This window comes from Diceros bicornis, chromosome 3, assembly GCF_020826845.1.
Source record: "Diceros bicornis minor isolate mBicDic1 chromosome 3, mDicBic1.mat.cur, whole genome shotgun sequence".
NCBI classification, from domain to species: Eukaryota; Metazoa; Chordata; class Mammalia; order Perissodactyla; family Rhinocerotidae; genus Diceros; species Diceros bicornis.
The window spans coordinates 20,386,248-20,409,942 of NC_080742.1; the positions used below are offsets into that span (position 1 = coordinate 20,386,248).

Consider the following 23,695-nt stretch of genomic DNA (forward strand, 5'->3'; position numbering starts at 1 on the left):
ACTTGGAAATGAGCAAAAATGTAGATGTCAAGAGTCTAAAATTAATCTATCATCCAACCTCCCAAAAGTGTAAGCTGTGTTTTTTTTGTTTTCCCTAAGCTATCGTATTTTTTTAAAATCTGGATTAAGGAGAAAGAGAAAAAGAATGAAAGGTTGAGAATAAGAGAATGGAAATGACATTCATTTTGTAGCTCTAGATAAGATAAATCTGTTTGATGAGGGCTTTAAGATTTGGTAAATATTAACTCTTAAAATTTATTTTCAGGACAAAACTTTTAGATTAAAATTTTGATTTTTAAACATTTGGGGAAAAAAATCCTGAGAAAGAAAGGAAGCCAGATTAGTCATTTTATAAACAGAATGATGACACAAAGATAAGTAGATGAGTAGTGATATTTTAGGAAGATTAGTTAGGTAGACCTATCAGAATATATTTGTTGTGTGAGTGTCTGTGTATATTTATATGTGTATTATATGTATGCATATGTATATGATTTCAGTGGGTTAAACATCAAAGTAGTTTGCTTGTCTGTATGTTTTTTTCATTCATCCTACAAACCCATAGCATATTGTTGGTGGGATCCAGGTGTGGAAGAGGGGGTAGTCTTTGCAGTATGTACACATTCAACTCAGAGACCTAGACTGATGGAAGCTCCATCCATCTAGTTCCACCCATCTGGTCATGGGGACAGAAGAGAGTTGAAGAGGGCCTAATGCTGGCAATTAAATCCACCAGCTCAAAAGTCACACATATCTCTTCTACCATAAGCCAATGGACAGCACCAGCCATGTATCACTACCTTGTTACAGGTAGCAAAGGATGTACGACCCTCCTATGTGTCTAAAAGAGAGATTCAGGAGAGAAGTCAAGATGTTGGCGTAAGAGGACTCTGAACTCAACTCCTCCCACGGACACAACCAATTTACAACTACTCGTGGAAAAATTACCCCTGAGACAGAACTGAAAATTGGATAAGAGGAACTCCTGCAAGAAAGGACAATCCTAATTGAGGTGGAAGAGGCAGAAACTCCCTTCTGGAGAGAGAAAATGCCGCCGTCACAAGCCGCAGTGCCCCACGGCCGCCCGGGAACAGCCCAGAGGTATGCAGCTCTCCCTGGAGGAGCAGGGCCCTGAGCTGGGGAGGGCCGCCACTGTGGGTATTTTGTGGACCCAGCACAATCAAGACCAGGGGCATAATATCTGACTTTGCCTGCTACTAAAACATTGAGGAGTACCCCCAGAAAAGCTGGTTCACAAAGAAATTAAAACTGACTCTTAAAGAGCCCGTGCGCAAACTCACCCGTTTCAGAAAGCAACCTAAAATCACCCAAAAGAAAGGTGCACAGTGCTTTGGTGAAACGAGACTCACCTGATAGGCCCTGAGTGCATCTCGGTGAGAGGTGAGACCTCGCAAGGGACTGGGACATTGGTGGCGGCCATTGTTGTGGCCTGGTGTGGGCGTGCCGAGACAGATGCCATTGGAGTTCTCCCTGGGGCCTGCGAGCACAGGTCTGCCCCACCCGCTAGAGTACTGATTTAATCCAGCTAAGCCAGGGCAGGCAGCCCACCCTAGAGATTGGCCCCACCAAACAATAAGCCCTCAGGCAACTTGTGGGCCGGCATAGATTGGTGACTGGATTCTCTGCAGCCTGACAACTGAGCCGACTTCAGTGCGGTAGGGCGTGCACAAGGAGCAGGTGGAGAGTGTGGGGCAGTGGTGGAGTGTGTGGGGCTCCTGCCATGGAGAGACTGGGTCCACTTCGGGAGGTCAGGGCACGCACACGGGGCAGGACTGTGTTGACTATGTGTGTGGACCTGTGGGAGGCAGGGCTTGTCAGTTGCAGAAGACTTGTGCTTCTCAGAGACCCACATAGGGGGTTTGCCGAACCTACCAAAGTCTGAAACAATTGGGTGCTCCTGTGCCTGAGGCCAGCCCCACCCAGCTGCAATCCTCAGAGAGCTGACAAGAGACCTAAAGGCTGGAGGCTTATAGCAATTGTAAGCCCCTGAGACTAACAACCTGCCACGCTGGGGGCCTACTCACTTAAAAGAAATACTGCAACACAAATGTGGTATTAGAACTTGCAGCCAACTGTGCTGGGGCTCCCCACACCTGAGAAAGAGACTGAAGGGACCACAACAACTACAAGCAGCTTAGCATTACAACAGCTAACCAGGAGCATAACTCAGCCCACCTGGGTGCATACAGGGAGACCAATAGGCCACAACAGAAAGACACATGTAGCCAACATAGGGGTCACCCCTGGAATATTGAGAACTGAGAGAAGCACACTGCAGGCCTCCTAAGGCATCACTTGTATAAGGTCACCTATCCAAGAGGTGGAGACGTAACTGACCTAGCTAATACGTAGACACAAGCTAAGAGAAAGAGGCAAAATGAGGAGGCAAAGGAATACATTGCAAGTAAGGGAACAGGACAAAACCCCAGAAAAGGAACTAAGTGAAACAGAAATGAGCAACCTACCCGACAGAGAATTCAAACTAAGAGTGTTAAGCGCTCACTGATGTGGGGAGAAGAATAGATGAACTCAGTGAGAATGTCAACAAAGAAATGGAAGATATAAAAAAGAACCAATCAGAAATGAAGAATACGATACTAGAAATGAAAAATTTCCTAGAGGGACTCAAAAGCAGAGTAGAGGATACAGAAGAATGGATCTGTGAGCTGGACGAAAGACTAGAAGAAATTACCCAAGCTGAAGAGGTAAAAGAGAAAAGAATTAAAAAGAGTGAGGACAGTCTAAGGGACCTCTGGGACAACATCAAGCGCACTAACATCCCTGTTATAGGTATCCCAGAAGGAGAAGAGTGAGACAAAGGGGCAGAGAATCTATTTCAAGAAATAATAGATGAAAACTTCCCTAACCTAAGGAAGGAAGCAGACATCCAGGTACAGGAAGCACAAGGAGCCCCAAACAAGATAAACCCAAAGAGGCCCACACCAAGACACATCATAATCAAAATGTCCAGAATTAAAGATAAAGAGAGAATCCAAAAAGCCACAAGAGACAGACAAGTTACATACAAAGGAAACCCCATAAGACTATCAGCTGACTTCTCAGCAGAAACCGTACAGGCTAGAAGAGAGTGGCACGATATATTTAAAGTGCTAAAAGGAAAAAACTTACAACCAACAATACTCTTCCCAGCAAGATTATCATTCAAAATGGAAGGAGAGATCAAAAATATCCCAGACAAGCAAAAATTAAAGGAGTTCGTCAACAAGAAACCAGTGCTACAAGAAATGTTAAAGGGACTGATTTAAGGGGAAAAGAGAAGACCACAAATAGGAAAAATTATCTATTTCCATGATAAGAGGGCAATGGATACAAATGCATAAAAAACAGGTTAGATATGATATCAAAAACATAAAATGAGGGATGAGGGGAGTTAAAGAGTAGAGCTTTCGGAGGTCAAACTAAAGAGACCATCAACTGTGTATAGAAGGAGAAAGGAACAGAGAAGGACTACGAAAACACTGAGAAAAAAAGTTAAAAAATGGCAGTAAGTAAATACTTATCAATAGCTACTTTAAACGTCAATAGACTAAATTCCCCATAAAACGCATAGGGTGGCTGATTAGATAAAAAAACAAGACCCATATATATGCTGCATACAAGAGACATACTTCAGGCCTAAAGACAATGACAAAATGAAAGTGAAGTGATGGAAAAAGATACTCTACGCAAATGGCAATGAAAAGAAAGCTGGGGTAGCAGTACTCATATCAGACAAAATAGACTTTAAAACAAAAACTGTAAAAAGAGACAAAGAAGGGCATTACATAATGATTAAGGGAACAATCCAACAAGAGAATATAACATATGTAAATATCTACGCACCCAATGTAGGTGCACCTAAATATATAAAGCAATTATTAACAGACATAAAAACAGGAATAGACAGTAACACAATAATAGTAGGGGACTTTAACACTCCACTTACACCAATGGATAGATCGTCCAAACAGAAAATCAATAAGGAAAGACTGGCCTTAAATGACAGACTAAAACAGATGAACCCAGTGGATATATACAGAGCATTCCATCCAAAAACTGAAGAATACATGTACTTTTCAAATGCACATGGAACATTCTCCAGGACACAAAACAAGTCTCCATAAATTTAAGAGGAATGAAATAATACCAAGCATCTTTTCTGACCACAAGGGTATGAAACTAGAAATCAACTACAGGAAGAAAATCAGAAAAGCCACAAATACGTGGAGAAGAAACAAAATGCTGCTGAACAACGACTGGGTCAATGAAGAAATCAAAGAAGAAATCAAAAAATACCTGGAGACAAATGAAAATGAAAATACGACATGTCAGAATTTATGGGATACAGCAAGAGTAGTTCTAAGAGGGAAGTTTATAGCAATACAGGCCTATCTCAACAAACAAGAAAAATCTCAAATAAACAATCTAACAGTGCACCCAAAGGAAGTGGAAAAAGAAGAACAAACAAAGCCCAAAGTCAGCAGAAGAAGGGAAATAATAAAAATCAGAGCAGAAATAAATGAAATAGAGACCAAAAAAACAATAGAAAAAATTAATAAAACCAAGAGCTGGTTCTTTGAAAAGATCAACAAAATTGACAAACCTTTAGCTAGACTCATCAAGAACAAAAGAGAGAAGGCACAAATAAGTAAAATCAGAAATGAAAGAGGAGAAATTACAACAGACAACTCAGAAATACAAAAGATTATAAGAGAATACTATGAAAAGCTATATGCCAACCAATTCGAGAACTTGGAAGAAATAGATAAATTGTTAGAATCATACAACCTTCCAAAACTGGATCAAGAAGAAGTAGAGAATTTGAAGAGACCAATCACCAGTAAGGAGATTGAAACAGTAATCACAAACCTCCCCAAAAATAAAAGTCCAGGACCAGACGGCTTCCCTGGTGCATTCTACCAAACATTCAAAGAAGACTTAATACCTATCCTTCTCAAACTCTTCCAAAAAATTGAGGAGGGGGGGAAGCTCCCTAATTCATTCTACGAAGCCGACATTACCCTGATACCAAAACCAGACAAGGACAACACAAAAAAAGAAAATTACAGGCCAATATCACTGATGAACATCGATGCAAAAATCCTCAACAAGATACTAGCAAATCGCATACAACAATATGTTAAAAAGATTATACGCCATGATCAAGTGGGATTTATTCCAGGTATGCAGGGATGGTTCAACATTCGGAAATCAAACAACGTAATACACCACATTAATAAAATGAAGAATAAAAATCACACAATTATCTCAATAGATGCAGAGAAAGCATTTGACAAGATACATCATCCATTTATGATAAAAACTCTGAACAAAATGTGGATAGAAGGAAAGTACCTCAACATAATAAAGGCCATATATGACACACCCACAGCTAATATCATTCTCAATGGTGAAAAACTGAAACCTATCCCTCTAAGAACAGGAACCAGACAAGGATGCCCACTGTCACCACTCCTATTTAACATAGTACTGGAAGTCCTAGCCAGAGCAATCAGGCAAGAGAAAGAAATAAAAGGGATCCAAATTGGAAAGGAAGAAGTGAAACTGTCACTATTTGCAGATGTCATGATTTTATATATAGAAAACCCTAAAGAATCCACCAGAAAACATTTAGAAGTAATACACAAATACGGTAAAGTTGCAGGATACAAAATCAACATACAAAAATCAGTTGCATTTCTATACACTAACAATGAAGTAACAGAAAGTGAAATTAAGAATACAATCCCATTTACAACTGGAACAAAAAGAATAAAATACTTAGGAATAAACTTCACCAAAGAGGTGAAAGACCTGTACACCAAAAACTATAAAACATTGCTGAAAGAAACTGAAGAAGACACAAAGAAATGGAAAGATATTCCGTGCTCTTGGATTGGAAGAATTAACATAGTTAAGATATCCATAGTTCCTAAAGCAATCTATAGATTCAATGCAATCCCTATCAAAGTTCCAACAACATTTTTGACAGAAATAGAATAAAGAATCCTAAAATTTATATGGAACAAGAAAAGACCCCGAATAGCTAAAGGAATCCTGAGCAAAAAGAACAAAACTGGAGGTATCACACGCCCTGATTTCAAAATATAATACAAAGCTATAGTAAGCAAAACAGCATGGTACTGGCACAAAAACAGACACACAGATCAATGGAATAGAATCGAAAGCCCAGAAATAAACCCACACATCTATGGACAGCTAATCTTTGACAAAGGAGCCAAGAACATACAATGGAGAAAAGAAAGTCTCTTCAACAAATGGTGTTGGGAAAACTGGATAGCCATATGCAAAAAAATGAAAGTAGACTCTTACCTTACACTATACACAAAAATTAACCCCAAATGGATTAAAGACTTGAATGTAAGACCTGAAACTATGAAACTTCTAGAAGAAAACCTAGGCAGTACGCTCTTCGACATCGGTCATAGCAACATATTTTCAAGCACCATGTCTGACCAGGCAAGAGAAACAATAGAAAACATAAACAAATGGGACTACATCAAACTAAAATTCTTCTGCACAGCAAAGGAAACCATCAATAAGACAAAAAGACAACCTAACAATTGGGAGAAGACATTTGCAAACCATACATCTGATAAGGGCTTAATCTCCAAAATATATAAAGAACTCATGCATCTCAACAACAAAAAAGCTACCAACCCAATTAAAAAATGGGCAAAAGACCTGAACAGACATTTCTCCAAAGAAGATATACAGATGGCCAACAGACACATGAAAAGATGTTCAAAATCATTAACTATCAGGGAAATGCAAATCAAAAGTACAATGAGATATCACCTCACGCCTGTCAGAATGGCTATAATTAACAAGACAGGAAACAGCATGTGTTGGAGAGGATGTGGAGAGAAGGGAACTCTCATACACTGCTGGTGGGAGTGCAAACTGGTGCAGCCACTATGGAAAACAGTATGGAGATTCCTCAAAAAATCAAGGATAGAACTACCATATGATCCAGCTATTCCACTGCTGGGTATTTACCCAAAGAACTTGAAAACACCAATGCATAAAGATACATGCACCCCTGTGTTCACTGCAGCGTTATTCACAATAGCCAAGACTTGGAAGCAACCTAAGCGCCCATCAAGGGACGAATGGATAAAGAAGATGTGGTATATATACACAATGGAATACTACTCGGCCATAAGAAACGATGAAATCCAGCCATTTGTGACAACATGGATGGACACTGAGGGTATTATGCAAAGTGAAATAAATCAGAGGGAGAAGGTCGAATACTTTCATTGATTTCCTTCATTAAGTAGTAGATGATAACAACAATAAACAAACACATAGAGACAGAGATTGGATTGGTAGTTACCAGAGGGGAAGGGGGGTGGGAGGAGGGTGAAAGGGATAATTCTGCACATGTGTGTGGTGATAGGTTGTAATTAGTATTTGGGTGGTGAACATGATGTAATCTATGAAGAAATAGAAGTAGAATGATGTACACCTGAAATTGATACAATGTTATAAACCAATGTTACTGCAATAAACAAAAAATTTTTAAAAATAAATAAATAAATAAAATTTAAAAATGTAAATAAAATAAAATAAAAGAGAGATTCAGATAGAGTTGAGCAATACAATATTCTCTGAGCCTTTTCATATAGCACAACATACTGACTGAAGGTGTATCCATAGAATGATTATTTTTAATTTCATTAGAGACATAATCTATAAACTATACAATCATGGCTTCTCTTTTAATAGTGATTTATGTAGAAGAACACAAGGAGAACAACCTAATAAAAGACAGAAAGTCAGGAATGTCTTTGGAATGATCTGTGGAACATGGTTCCATGGAGAAGACTGTTCTGAATGGAGCAGAAGGCTTGTTTTGATCAAGAGAGGAGAAAAGGTTGGTCACATACTAAAATTCTTGAAAAGTAGAGAGAAAAATATTAAAATATTGTGATTATTCTACTATGTAACATAGAGCTCTAATAACTAGTCTTTGTACATAATTCCTAATGTTTACTATATATAGTTCAGGCTACATATAGTTTTCTAGAATACTAGAATAGACTTAAATACACATGAGTTCCAATTACTCAACAGCCTTATTTTCATTTTTATATTCTAATTTTCTCATTTCTCTGTATAAATTTATACCAGTTATACAATTAGATCCTTGTAAATTAGGTTTTTGTATACATATATTCAGACTTTCTTAAATTGCATAAAAATAGAGATCACTTTCAATCTCGGCACATCCATTTTGAGACAGATAGAAACAATATATTTAATGCCCTATGAGTAAAATATACTAAAATCTCCAGATATGTATAGTTAATTCCACTCATTCAGAAGAATTGATTTTATGGTACCAAAAGGATGTTTTGTTTTTATTATTGTATGTTTAGTAAACTTAACTGAATATCAAAGACTGAAACCTTATGAACTCTAAAATATACAAAATTTATTACATAAAAGAAGACTGCAAATTAATAACTTAATGACTTTCAAAATAAATATGCTTTCATATTCAAATTTTCAGATTCACAGTCTATTCATTAAAATATTAAAACTTATCTCACAACTAGCTACTAAAATTTATGTTCACAAGCTACTTATGATACGATAATAACCCTGACCAAAGAGCTGTGAAAAGAAACTAGTCAACACCAAATAATTCTAACTTAATTTGCATTACAATAAATTTAATTAATTCTTTAATTCATCAATTCTGTTTTGTTAAATATTTATTAAAACATTGTTTTTTTTTAACTCAATGAATGAATGGAAAAGAGGATATGTAAATGTGCTCAATTCCATGTTAAGAACTTCCAGTGTATGGCAATATTCTCATTAGACTCAAGATCAAAATAATTTATACCTAAGTTTTCTTAGGAAAATGAAGCCTGCTGATAGACGTGCTTTTGGTTTAACTTTCATCTAAGGGTGGTCTAGTTATTTTATATGTTCTCTTTTAATCCTCATAACAGTCCTTTGAGGTAAGTATTATGATATGTGTTATAACACTTTTACAAAGGGCAACTTTGTCATAATATTTTTGCTAAAGGCAGGTTTTTCTAAATATTCATTGGCATAGCATCATTTTCCTTTTATAATTTTATTTCCTGCCCCTTAATTATTTATTTTTGGTACTATTCTCCATGTATATCAAAGGCTATCCACTGTACTCCATACTTCACATTGTATGATTTCTTCCTCAACATTTTTACTTTGAAAAGTCTTTCAATAATCTTCATAAACAACCTATAACATCCTTTTGAGAATAACAAATATTAGACAATTAATTGAATAAATTTGGACTCCTATGCGAAGATTTTAACAGCAGGACTTCGTTGAAAAAAACAAGTTATAATGGAAGTGAAATACAAATAAACAAATACGATCACTGACTTTACTGAAACTAAAATAAATACAAGCATTCTGCATTAAAATGATTATGCACATAACACTTGCATGGTCTTTTAAAATTACAGATGGCCATCATTCAATTAAATCAACCGGACACTTGAGAGAAGTTTCTATTTCTCAAATATTTTTGGAAATCCTTATCTTGAATTACTTTTTAAATTGATGACAAATATTTTGGCCCTTTCAGGAATTATTTTGTTTTTCAAACAGCTGTGACTCCTTTAGAATTAAGTGTGATGAAAAAGTCTGGCTGTTTTATTTATTTATTCTTTTTTTTTTTTTTTGCAGGGGAAGCTTCACCCTAAGCTAACATCTGTTGCCAATCTTCCTCCTTTTTTTTCCCTTCCTTTCCCCCACCCAAAGCCCCAGTACATATTTGTGTATAGGTGTAAGTTCTTCTGGTTCTTCTATGTGAGCCACCGCCACAGCATGGCTACTGACAGACTTGTGGTGTGGTTCCACTCCCAGGAACCAAACCTGGGCCACCAAAGCAGAGCGTGCCAAATTTTAACCACTAGGCCATCAGGGCTGGCTCTATTTACTTTTTTTAATATGGTAATTATTTAATTTTTTTTCCTAGACTAGAAAACTGGTATTATAGGTAATTCCAAAAAGGAGTTGTAAGGCCAAAATACCAGAAATAACTAATATATATGCAAAATTATTGCATAAAACTTGTTGAAATTTAGAAGGAAAGAAGAAAACATTTTTATATAAAAAAGATATTATTTTAAATTTGAGAATACAAAAACTTCAAGTAATAAATGACAAAATACAGGGAATAACTGATGTTTTTCCATTAGAAATGGGAAAATTGGGGTATATATACTGAAAAATGCTTGAAATCAGTTTTTCTTGTCTTTTTTTTTTAGCTTTGGGGTGGAGGTGATAACTGAAGAGGATCAAAGAATTAAATTATTCTGGAATGAGGATATTCTTCTCTGGGTCAAAGAAGCCCTGTGATTTACAAAAGATGAAAATTAAATACAGAAGCCATGTTAAGTATAAAAGACACCATCCCCACACAAGATTAGTTTCTTTCAAAAATAAAGCCTTCTACTAAGTCTTATGTAACTCTTCTGGAGACTTATGCTCTATACTCAAAGTGGCCTAATCAGTGCTGATTTATTTCCATACCATGGGCAGTGATTACCAAGAAAGTACAGAAACAGGTACTCCACAGACCTGGATGGGTAGTAATGGGACATTTCTTCAGTTAGGTTCCAGTCTGGGTTAATAAAGGATCCCAGTGTCATGGGAGCCTACCATGAACGTCTTCACAGCTTCCAGTTAACATCATTTGCAAGAAACAAGTTAGAACATGGGGGCCGGCCCAGTGGCATAGCAGTTAAGTTCACGTGTTGTGCTTCTGGGTCCCAGGGTTTGCTGGTTTGGATCCTAGGCGCAGACCTACTCACTGCTCATCAAGCCATGCTGAGGCAGCTCCCACATAGAAGAACTAGAAGGACCTACAACTAGGCTATACAACTTACGTACTGGGGAGAAAAAAGAAAAAGAGGAAGATTGGCAACAGATGTTAGCTCAGGGCCAATCTTCCTCAAAAAAAAAAGAAAGAAAGAAAGAAAAGAAACAAGTAAAAACAAAACAATTTTTAAGTAAGGCTGAAACAATTAGCAAAGCCTTTGGTACAACCTTTACAATGCTATGTACCTCAAGCAGTATTTTTTAAAAGTGTCATGTGTTATGCATTAAGTTAAAATTGTATGACTTGCTTTGTTCTAATGGCAATAAATATTGACTAAATTCCATCTCAATACTAGCATAGCTCATAGCCCCATAATTTCAAAATCTGATTTCTATATCTTGAGACAAAATAGTGTTGAAATCTTTAGTCCATTTAAAATCTTTCCCTTTTTAATAGGATTTTAGAAATATCTTTTAAATGCCTCTTTATCTCCAGATAGAAATCCACATTAATATTTTATCCACAAAGCAAAATGCAAGACGATTAAAAAATTCTCATCTCAAATTCCAGACCTCCATTTTATCTCCAATTGTCAATCTCTTTTTAATTTGCTGTGAACAGTACTCTCAGTCTGTTTTGGAAGCTATTCTAATTTAAGATTTCATTATCTCTCTTCAACCTTTGAATGGCCTGTCACTTATTATACCAATCATAAAAAACTAGCCAAGTACACTTCTGATTCCAGCTATCAATTTATGGAGGCACTGAATTGTGCACACACCCTTTTTCATGTCTTCCCTCTATGTTCTCTTTTTAGTTTCTTTTTAGAAACAAAGAAACAGTGAATTTTTACTTGTTTTCCCCACTAAACAATAAGAAAAAGCATGGCAATAACTGGACCTTTAACAAATCCCTGAATATTCAATAATAGACTAAAAAAATTCAGAGAATATTTTCTTTGTAACAGCTCCTAATATTAAAAAATGAATACCAATTAAGGAAATTTAATAAACATATTGTACAATATTTGAGCTCCCCCTTAAGAAAGAGCACTGGCGAAATAAATGTCAGCTCTGAGCGGTTATGGAAAGATCTGTGATATTCCTTAGTGAGCTATATGCCCACTAAACAGAGTGCTGGAATTTAGGTGATCTCCATATGAGTGTCATCCTTATTAGATGAGAAACATAGGTGCAATAGCAAGATTAACCGTGTAGGTTGACATAGATTCTTAAAAAACTTTGCTAAGTACCCTTGACTCACTGAACATCCTTCATGATGCTCCTAAAAAGAGATTTTCCATTAGTTATTTCTTATATTTTTGGCCAAATATGCAACAATAGGAGATAAACTTTATAATAAAATATGGTACAAGAGACAGAGTAAAACCTTAAGAACCGTGTGACATTTTATGCCCACATTTTGGCTGACTTGGTAGCATCTGCTAAGGCTGGCATGAAGCATAAAAGATGTCACTACTCTCCTAGGTGGTTCTAAGGACACAAATCCAAAATGCCACCCAAGGCCATGGAAGCAACTAGCAGTAAGTTATCACATAGTAAAGAGATGTGTGTCTGCGGGATCAAAGGAACTACAGGAGAGAAGAGCCTGGTAAGAAATCTATAAATAACCCATAAAATCTCTCCCCAAGAGAAAGAGTTAGTTTAAATTATCTATAAGACCCATCATCTACCCAGCCCTGCCCTAAGCCACCCAGCCAGGTAACGACCATCCTTTTCTTTCCTTTCTTCCCCGTGCATCTATTTGGTGAGGGCAAAATACACAGAGCAGCTAGGAGGAACCCCATCCCTTTTGCCCCTTTTCTACTGTAGGCCTCCATTAGCACTCATCTAGGATAGGGGAGATGCTAACTCAAATTTGGAATTTTGACTATTCCACGGGAACACACATTTTAATTTCCGAATTGAGATTTTTTTCTTTTGGAGACCATTTTTATGACTAAAAGTGAACAAGGCTATTTTATTATTTTAGAGTCACCAGTAAAGTTATCTTTATCCACAGTCATTCACTGAAAAAGTTTGAGTCTAACAAAATAAATTTAGATTTTCACAACAAACCACATGTCACACTTGTACAACCAAGTGATTCATATAGAAAATAGAATGAGTTATAAATTTTATCCAAAGTATAGTGCCTACTTGTCATTATTATAAAATTTTCTAGGTAAAGTGATTATGTGAATTAAATGAAATATATAATTGTGGGATGTTAATGTTACATGGTCATAGAAATACGGAAAATAATGGGTAAAACAACTTGAATTTTGTTTATTCCTAGTAAAATTTCTCTGAGCTTTTAAAGGTTAATGTGTACTATGAATCCCCAAGAAGGAGCTATAAAATAAACATTTCCCTAATTTATTTGACCAGCAAACCATTACCCCACTGAAGAATGTTGATATAGTTTTATTACATATAGCACAATTTAGGAAATGTGGCATTTTCTAATGAGTAGTTGTCAATAACATGGTAAGTGATACAGAAGACTATGCAAACACCATAATAAACGTCTACATAAAAGAGCTTGAGTGGACCTTGCAGTAGTAGCTATCTCAAGAGCTAATTTACAACTTTATTTTCAATGAAATTTAGAGGTTTTTATAATAAATAATATAATTAAAATAATAATATTTATTATTATGAGTTAAAATATCCCTCAAATTTCAAATAAGGTACTGGGATGCTTCACAAATTCAACCAGAGGGAGAGTATTCTAAAACATAATCACTTTGTAATGAGCACAGGACAATATTATCTGCGCAGACTAGGAAAAAGCAACTTGTCAATGTGACTCCATCACCATCTTGGACACAGGGCACTGTGAGCAAATGGCTGCCCAATCAATCAGGCTGTTATAATATTCTTCTGCCCTCTCTTAAAAGAAACAAATCAAAACCACACTTCAGTAACGACAAACTTCAGTTTCTACATCTGCAGAGCCTAGGTACCCACTAAATAACTTAGGGAATTCTCCATGAAAACCATCAATCTAACTATTGTTGCTATATATGCCTAGAATTGCATATTAATTGTCTTCCCAATTCAAGTCTATTTATCTATTGAGTTTAGTGTGCGTTACTTGATTTCCAGAGCCCATTCACTTCAAGGGGAAGTGCAGAAAGCAAGATTCTGAATTAAAACATAAAAAAGGGTCTTGCAAATCCAAATTTAGAAGCCAAATATTTCTAAACCATTTCTTCCAGTATGAACTGTGAAATATTCAACTTAACTTTTTCATAGCTTGTTTTATATTTATTCTTTTAAACCTGAGTTTAAGCCTATAATAATTTTTCTCTGGAAACAAATCTGTGTCTGAGTCAGCTCAGGCTGCCATAACAAAACACCATAGACTAGTTATTTTCTCCCAGTCTGGAGGGTGGGAGGTCCAATATCAAGGTGCCTGCTGATGCGGTTCCTGGTTTTACCTCTCATCAGCCCCTATCCCCAAATATAGTCACACTGGGAGTTAGGGTTTCAACATATAAATTTGGGGAGGGAGAAAATTCAGTCTATAAAAGTTTACAAAATCCATAAAACTGTTATTAGTAATTGGTCTGTCATTCTATAATCCTAAATGAATTAAAGGACTAGTATCTATAAGATGGCACGACTACTGTATCTTCGGCATTTGGGTTTACCAATGGTCAACATTTTCCTATCAGAAAATGAATGCTATATTGCTATCTATGAAATAAATGTATTACAGAAACATCATTAAAGAAAGGCAATTAAAGTGCAAACTTTACCTCAGAAAGGGAATTGCTTCTCTTTGCGCCATACTTATTAAATATGATCAAATTATCCTAGCCTAAAAATCTATATTTTGTACTTCAGGCTTGTCCTGAATGTCTTTTTATGATGTTCTTACTATTTCATTGCTCTACTCCTAATGAGGAGTAATGCTAATTATTTAAGCTAATCTTTTCTTTTTGTAACAATGGGTCATCAGTTTGTTACAGAATCAATCATACTTCTTAAGAGTACCCTTTCTTAGCACTTATCAGAAGGGTGGGGATTTCTCAGCTCTCCTCAATTGTCAAAGCAGTTTTTGTTGTTGGTAGTGGTATTTTGATAAGATGTTAATAAAAAATGGGTGTAGGATTTTATTGAATGCTTAATCTGCATCAGTTGATATAGAATATTACAACATTATAACACATCTAAAATACTCAATTATGAAGTCATTTATTTTGTTGTCATGCATTATTCTTTCATCACCGCTTCACTTTGCAAATGTTTTCTTTAGAATTTTTCATCATTATATATAAGTGAAATTGGTCTATGGTTTATCTATCTTTTCTGTTCCATCATTTTTGCATTATATCTATCTTTTTGTGTAAGAAGTGATATGAGTTGATAACCTTTTCACATTTTTATGCATTTTAGTAAAATTTTTAAAACTTGAAAGTATTTATTCTCTTGAAAATTTTATAGAAATCACTCAGCATGGGGTATTTTCTTTGGTCAGAAGTTGGAATATGTTTCCAATTTATTCTATGATTATTGATTGACCTATAGTTGAATCAATTTTGATTATTTATATTTTATAATAAACCATCCATTTTTCTTATGCATTATAATACTTTATTATAAAATTGTATATAGTGTTCTTTTATGATTTTAATCTCCATTTTATCTGGAGTTATACTTCTTACTTTTAATATTTTTCTCTCTCTCATTTTGTAACAGCCTTGTCAAACGTTTGTGTATTTTTGTGCGTGTGTGTGTGAAGAAGACCAGCCCTGAGCTAACATCCTATGCCAATCCTCCTCTTTTTGCTGAGGAAGACTGGCCCTGGGCTAACATCCATGCCCATCTTCCTCTACTTCATATGGGAGGCCACCACAGCATGACTTGACAAGTGGTGCGTCGATGCGCACCCGGGATCCTAACCTGCAAACCCTGGGCCACCGAAGCAGAGCGCGCGCACTTAACCACTGCGCCACTGGGCTGGCCCCTATGTTTGTGCATTTTTTAAAAGTTTGTAATTTTATGGCTAAAGTATACTTTAACACATTTTGTTATTTTGAATTTTTTAAAGTTTGCATATGTATCCAAGTTCAATTAAATACAATAATTAAATTCAGGCTACGGTAAAGATGAAAACTCTATATTCTATTTTGTGAGAGATCTAGCATGTGGGAAAATCAGGGTAATTTCTAAAGGAGTTTGTTATCATCCCCTCAGACAAACTGCTGCTACCTCTCATAGTGCCCTAGTATTTTAATTTAGACAGCTACAGAACCCAATGCACAAAAAGAAATACATGATGTTAAAGCTAGAAAAAAATTAGCAGTAAACTATTCCAAATTGTTATCAATATTCTATACAACTGACAAAACATTACTTAAAAGATAATATTCAGTGTTGAAAAAGTTGGAGTTAGAAAGGCACTAATTCATTGCTAGTATAAATCTAAATTGGTACTAAGCTACAAGATCAATGAAATTTATCAACAGCTTTGACCTTTTAATACCAGTTCCTGTATTTTACCTTAATAATGAAAGATGCAGAGATTTATTTATTCACCATGATAAAATGGTAACAATCCAAATGTTAATAGTTATGGAACATATATAGTCTTGTGCCACACAATGACATTTCGGTCAACGATGGACCACATATACAATGGTGGTCCCAAAAGATTAGCACCACATAGCCCAGGTGTGTTGTAGGCTATGCCATCTAGGTTTGTGTAAGTACACTGTACAATGTTGGCACATGACAAAATCACCTAATGATGCATTTCTCAGAACGTATCCCCGTTGTCAAGTGATGTGTGACTGTAATATTAAAATGTTATTTTCAAAAAATATTATTAAATATATGATAGAGTGTCCTGGTAAGTTAAAAGGTCAAATATAAACTTGTAAAAGTTAACTCACTTTTGCAATATGTCAGTATTGGTATATTCCTTTAGTTTACCAAATATTTACCACTAGTATATTTAGTGAACACACATACACATAGATAATATTATTATTAGAATAATTTTAGATTTTTTCCTTTATACTATTTTATATTTCATAAAATCATCATATGTTTCCTTTATAATGAGAAAAATAAATATTTTAATATTATATTTAAGTCAAAAGCAATTTTAAAAATCATAAGATATTTGGCAGAAAAACATACTATTCCAGCCAAGATTCTGCTAAGTGGAACAACCCAATTAATAGTTTCATTTCAAAGAAACAGAGCATAGCATTAGTTCAATGTTGTTTTATACAGAAAACAACAGCCAAAACACTACCATGCACACAGGTAAACATCAATAGTTTGTATAGTTCAAAACCTGCTGGTACTGTGATGTGAATTCCAAACCAGAAGTCGATTACAGGAAATAGACTTTTTTGGTCTATTCCAAAAAATGTGGCCTTGTGGGCCAGGTAAGCCCACAAAAGGAGCTCAGCAATTTGTATCAATGTACAACAATTTATATAAACAGGAAAAATTAAAAAATTTCTCTGTATATTTTTCCTCGATTTTCCACTAGGATTTCTATCATCTGTTCCTAAACTGTACCACTGAATGATCAAGAAAGAAACTAACTTGCATGGAATTAATTTAGCTAGAAAAGAAAATTTAAAAGTTATGGAGAAAGGCATAGAGAGAGAGTCTTTTGATATTCTACCAAACCGTACTTTCATTTAATTCACTACCCTTTAAAGATCCCAGTAATTTTATCTTAGCTCACCAGCTCATTTAAAAGTGCATTTAAGGTTTACTTATGAGAGTTAAATTTGTATGTCACACTATTTTGAGTAATCAGGTTAACTGACCTGAATGTCTTCATTATAGAAAATTTTTGACAATAAATATAAAATTAGAAGGAAGAGTATAGACCTAAAAAATATACTAGTTTTACACGTTTGTTTTTTTTTTTTTGTGAGGAGATCAACTCTGTGCTAACATCTGCCAATCCTCCTCTTTTTTTGCTGAGGAAGACTGGCCCTGGGCTAACATCCGTGCCCATCTTCCTCCACTTTATATGGGACGCCGCCACAGCATGGCTTGCCAAGCGGTGCGTCGGTGCATGCCCGGGATCTGAACTGGCGAACCCTGTGCCCCTGCAGCAGAGCGAGTGCACTTAACTGCTTGCGCCACCGGGCCAGCCCCTTACACATTTTTGATAGGAATACTTCCTTGGGCTACAACCTTAGTCCAATGCCCCATCATCCCTCCTCTGTTCTTGCCTTTTATGTCTATTCTCAACAAAGTATCTAGTATGCACTTTTTTTTATGAAGGTAAGGCAGATTATGTAATTCCTCCTTCAAAAAACATCTTATAGCTTTCCATCTCTGTTACGGACTGAATGTTTGTGTTCTTAGAAAATTCAAATGTTGAAGCTCTACCCCCGCCCAGTGTGAGGGTGTTAGGAGGTAGGACCTTTGGGAGGTAATTAGGAATAGATGAGGTTGTGAGGGTGGAGTCTCTATAGTAGGATTAGTTCCTGCCTCCATAATGGAATTACTCTCTGTATAAAAAGAGGAAGAGACAGCAGAGTTCTCGCTCTCTGCATGTGCACAAAGAGGAGGTCATGTGAGCACAGCAAGATGGAAGCCATCTGCAAAACAGGAAGAGAGGCCTCATTAGGAACTGAGTCTGCCAGCACCTTGATCTTAGACGTCTCAGCCTCCAGAATTGTAAGAAATAAATGTCTATTGTTTAAGCCACCCAGTCTATGGTATTTTGTTGCAGTAGCCTGAAATGATTCAGACAATCTCAAAGTAAAAATCAAAGTCTTCGCAATTATCCACAAGGCTGTACAGGATAAAGCCTCTGCTGCTTTGTCAACAGAGGCAGGCAGCTTTTTCCTTTGTAATTTTCACACTGACATCATTTGAAATACAATAGCTATATTTTTTAAGAAAAAACAAATGATCAAGATAAATTACAGTGCAGTATTTGTGATTACAAGTGGTTCAATTTATAAAAAGCATGAATTTTTAGTAAAGCATGAGACTTCCAAAGATAATAATACAACTCATGAAAATTTTCCTATCTTCTTTTTTCAGAATGAATGTATCTTTGTGGTAAAAGTATGTTTGCTTTTTAATTTCTAAAATGGAAATAATAATTGCCTTGCTTACATTACAAGGTAAGTGTAAGGACCATAGTATTTAATACCAGAAAGTGTTATGCAAGTTGAGGTTCCCTATTATTTTAACTTATTAATGTATATTCTTTTAGAACTATAATAATTCTACAAACAAATATCAACATAAATATCTACTGATAAATGACTATAGATTATTCTACAAAGACATTCTCTATACTCAAATCTAAAGTGATTAAAAAAATTAATAAAGTTCTGTGATAAAACCAAATAAGTCAAAATATTCAGCCTTTTTTTACTAAGTTTTATGCTTGTTTTTATACTCAAACAGATAAGTTAGAGATGAAACTAAGTATGGTTTGGGTGCCCTCTAAAATAAAAGTACCAACCAGTGAAATTTTCAAAAATGAAAACTTTTAGATAGAGTTGTAATTAAACATACCATTCTAAAACTTTAAATATTTCATTGAGCAAAAATAATCACATTTCAATTCAAGGGACTTTAAAAAGTAATCGCCTTTGGGAAATTAGAACATGAGATTTCTTATAAGAACATAGCTACACAACTGTCTTTACGTGAAAGAAGAGGCTGTTTCCTTCAGTTAAGCTTTCAATTAAAGTGACTTTCACCTTTATTAAATTCAGAAACCTAGAACAATCCCGTAAATCTGATATGTTCCAATGAACTGCATGAAGAGTACCAGTAATTATTAAATTTTCAAGATCTTGTTGACATTTCTGATTTTACTCCTGTGTCATTTACTCACACAGCCCATAACACTGGATATGAATTTTAAAAGAGTACAGGCCAGGCAAGGTCGGATTCTCACTAATGAGATTCAGCAAAGAAGGTGAAGCCAATATTAAGATAAATGGACTACATAAATAATCCAAAAACTGAGCTTCTTCCCCCCTTTTAAAAAAATTATGCCCTATACCAAAGTGTGAATTAGGACTTCTGCAAACACCTATTTAAATATTTTATCTTATTGATTTTCAAAGTAATCAAAGTAATATTTTTTTTAATTCTCTGAGACTATTAAAATCATCCTCTGCAGAAGTTTACACATAGTTTATTCTAAGTTGGAAAGAAAAACACTTATACAAAGTCAAAACTCTATTGTAGGATATTGAAAAAAGATATATGTATACTATGTGACAATTAATATTCTTTAAAAAAACGTATGCTTGGATTTACTTTGTGTGTCTTATTTCATGTCTGTTCCAGCATAAAATAGATGAAGGCTTTAATTATCAACGTGATTTCACCTTAAAAAAAAATAAACAGTGCAAAAAAATTAGAAATCGAAAATTCTCATGCAAAGCAATTATCTTACCAACTCCTGTGGACAATCCTGGCTCCCAAATAATATAACTGAGTCACAATTAACTCAACAGTAAAATATCAGGAATTTTATCTATTGTAGTGATTAAGAGTATAAAGTTTGGAATCAGAATTTATTTGAAATCTGACCCCATTTCTTAATAATAATGTAGCCTTTTATTAAAGACTCTGCTTCAGTTTTCCCTTCTTCAAAATTATTTTAACAAAGTTATAGTAAATAAATGAGATATTATTTTAAGAAAACTTAGCATGGAGTCAAGCAACTAGTAAACTCAATAAATGGTTGTTACTATCATTAGTCAGGTCAATGGAATTATAGTCTACTGACCTTCGGTATTTGCAAAATGTACCCACGTGGTAATGTACTAGACTGGTAAATTAAGTTCTAATTATTTTAGGTTCTAATTATCTATGGAAAAAGTAAGAAATGTATTTTTTTCCTTATTTTTACTTCTTCAATATCATCCCATTGAAAAATTAAACAAAGTCATTTTGTTTTTATATTCTCTGAGTAATCTACTCCTGACAAGAACTATTCCTCCTCTCTATTTTCAGCTTTTTAACAGGTTAACAAAAATATCTTCTCTACTGTAAGTGTGGAGGAAAAGCAAGTTGAAAAGCAGTATGAAAAATCCCATTTGGGTTATTTCATTAGTTAGTGTCTGCATTTTAAAAAATATTCTATAGGATTATGCCCCAAACTGGTAATCATAATTTCTTTCAGGCGGTGCTATTTCTGGAGACCTTCATTTTCTATGTTAAATATGTATGCAATATTAAAATTTTTGCCACTGTGGTATATGGCTTTTAGAAGAAGAAAGAGATCTGTTTTTAAAATGTGTGAAGTACTGATATCCTTCCTTGAGAAATTAATGGAAAATTTGAGAATTTCTGGATAATCACTACTGGATTACCTGAACTTCGGGGAAATTTTCCTATAAAGTGGAAAAAAGACTGACTGTTTTACATGAATATAAAAGGAAAAGAGTATGAAAAGCCTCTTCAAATATTTTGTACACCTGAATCGAGAGTGATGGGGTGAGGGTAAGCCCATGGGGTAGCTGGCAGCTATGTATTTAAATGGGTCTGAAATGGTGTCTCAAGTGCAATATAGACCAGGAAGTAAGCTTAAGCCATCCTCTTTGCCTAGTTATACTAGGCAAGGGTGCCCATGTATAGAATGGGGCTGTGGCCCACTGGCTCCTGCTACCATATCACAAATGGAGCAGGGGAGGCAGTGGGAATCAGTGCTGAGGCGAAGCTCTCAGAAACAACCATCTCACTTCCCCCAGCCGCTGGATCCACAAGAAAGCAGATTAAAATCACAATACACTTCACTTTGTTATTTTTCCTTTCTTTGGGCATGGCAATCAAACAATAATCTATGAACTTGCCCAGAAAATCTGTCACCGACTAGATGTCTCAGAGAAACTCAAAGGTGAGTTTGGAAGCAATTAACTGTTTTCCCAAGTTGTTTCTTTTCCTTTTGTATGTTAAGGAGATGTAACCACAGACCACCCTGAAACTGACAAAGCTTCACCACAAGAGCTACGCCCATGACATTTGTCTTATTTTTAATGCAAAGATCTCTCCAGGAGGAGCTTAGGCCTCATTATGTGGAAGTAAGTTCTCTAACTGAGCCTATGCAAGCGAATACCCACCTCTCCCTTTTGAATATTCATCCCCCAACCAAGATAAAAGTTCCTGCTTCCCTTTGTTCTGGGATGCCATGACTTTGGAAATGATTTCTCATGGCCTCCTGTTTGCTGCAAATACACTTTATTTAGTGAGACAACTTCTACTGTTGTAGAGTCTTATTTAACTCACCAGGAGGGGATCCCACTTGGTTCAGTAATAAATCTATCTTGACTACCAACACTAGACAAAGGAAAGGCTTTCTATTAAAGAACATAAGAGGGCAAGTAGGCTGGATTCTGGTCAGGACACATTTGTTTCAGTCATAGTGGTTTTTGTTTTGATTTCTTTTTACATGCAAGTCCTCCATGTAAATATTTATATTAAACAAAGTGTTCCACAATGAAAGCTATTAAAAAAAATCACTGACTTTGAGTTTCTTGTTGACATTTATAAATTACTTAATTTCAGGAATAAGGAAAAAAAAATCCCCAAAATAAGAGGCAACAAAACAGAAACACAATCATGAAAGCTTTCTGACAAATCAAAAACACTCAAGTTATCCTCAAGCTTGTTCAACATAGTAATACAGGTTGGAAAACAGTGCCACGATATCCACAGAGTATTGACAGAAAATGTTTTGACTCAAAACTTCTATATCCAGCCAGTTTGTTCTTTTAATGTGAATTTCATAGAAATATATAATTTTAGAGTAATAAGATTCTTATCTTGTTGACATACCCAACAAATAATAGGTGATAAAAAATTTGAAACAAAAATTTTTTTAAAAAAAACAAGAAACACAACCATACAGCTCAGTATTGTCTGCATAATTGTTGTAATAATAGTTACAAAATGTAATTGCAAATATCAAAAATAATTCTTAAAAAAAGAACAAAATGGTCAGAGTAAAAAAAAAAAAAGTCTGAATCTAAATCCCAGGTAATTCCTATAAGAACTTGGAATTAATAGGGTGAGGTGGATTGTAAAGAAATCAAATTATGTTTAATTCTCATGTAACATCAGAAACTACCTATACACATCATTTTGTTTCTATTATATATAGAGAAAAATCATATGTTTACTATTTTAAAAGAATTGATAGGAGGAAAACGAGTACTTTTTAAAACATTAAAAAAAGAAACAAAAAGAATGAATAATTTGATAGAAGATGAAATTTATGTCATGAAAAGAATCATACATGTACTTTAAAATTCCCATTTAAACAACAAATAATCTCACAGTGAATCCAAAAAATAAAAGCCAATTTATAATATTAGTCCCTGTACTTAATCCTTTGTGTCTAAGTAAACTTTAATTGTAATTAATAGTAACAGCAAACATTTATATAGCATTTACTATGAGCCTGGCACTATTACACAAACTTAAATATATTAACTTGCTTTATCCTCAAATGACCTTTCAGGTTACTAATCTTATCCCCATTTTACAGGTGAGGAAATGTTTGCCCAGAAAGTCAAAGGATTTGTCCAAGGAAACAATACTGTTAAAATTTAGATTTGTACCCAGGCCATTTGGCTCCAGAACCCAGGCAGCTCTGGATACACTCTGGATACCCAGTACTCTCTACAGCCTTTCTAATTAAAGTGAATATAAGAAACATACTTTTTAAAATCTCGAGTGGTTCTTTCTCCTTGCCATTTACTTATGTGAGAAAGCAGGGAATGAGGGGGGATTGGGGAATGGGTTAGAGAATGGTTAACCCCCAAGACCAGAGCTACGATTGAACAGACCCTGCTTT

The 23,695-nt window shown here is 35.2% G+C and overlaps 1 protein-coding gene across 7 annotated transcripts in view; it reads right to left on the reverse strand.

Moving 5' to 3' along the window:
* The window catches only part of CACNA2D1 (calcium voltage-gated channel auxiliary subunit alpha2delta 1), a 504,665-nt gene that overhangs the window by 162,645 nt on the left and 318,325 nt on the right, over window positions 1-23,695 (reverse strand). The gene's annotated exons all lie outside the window — the stretch shown is intronic.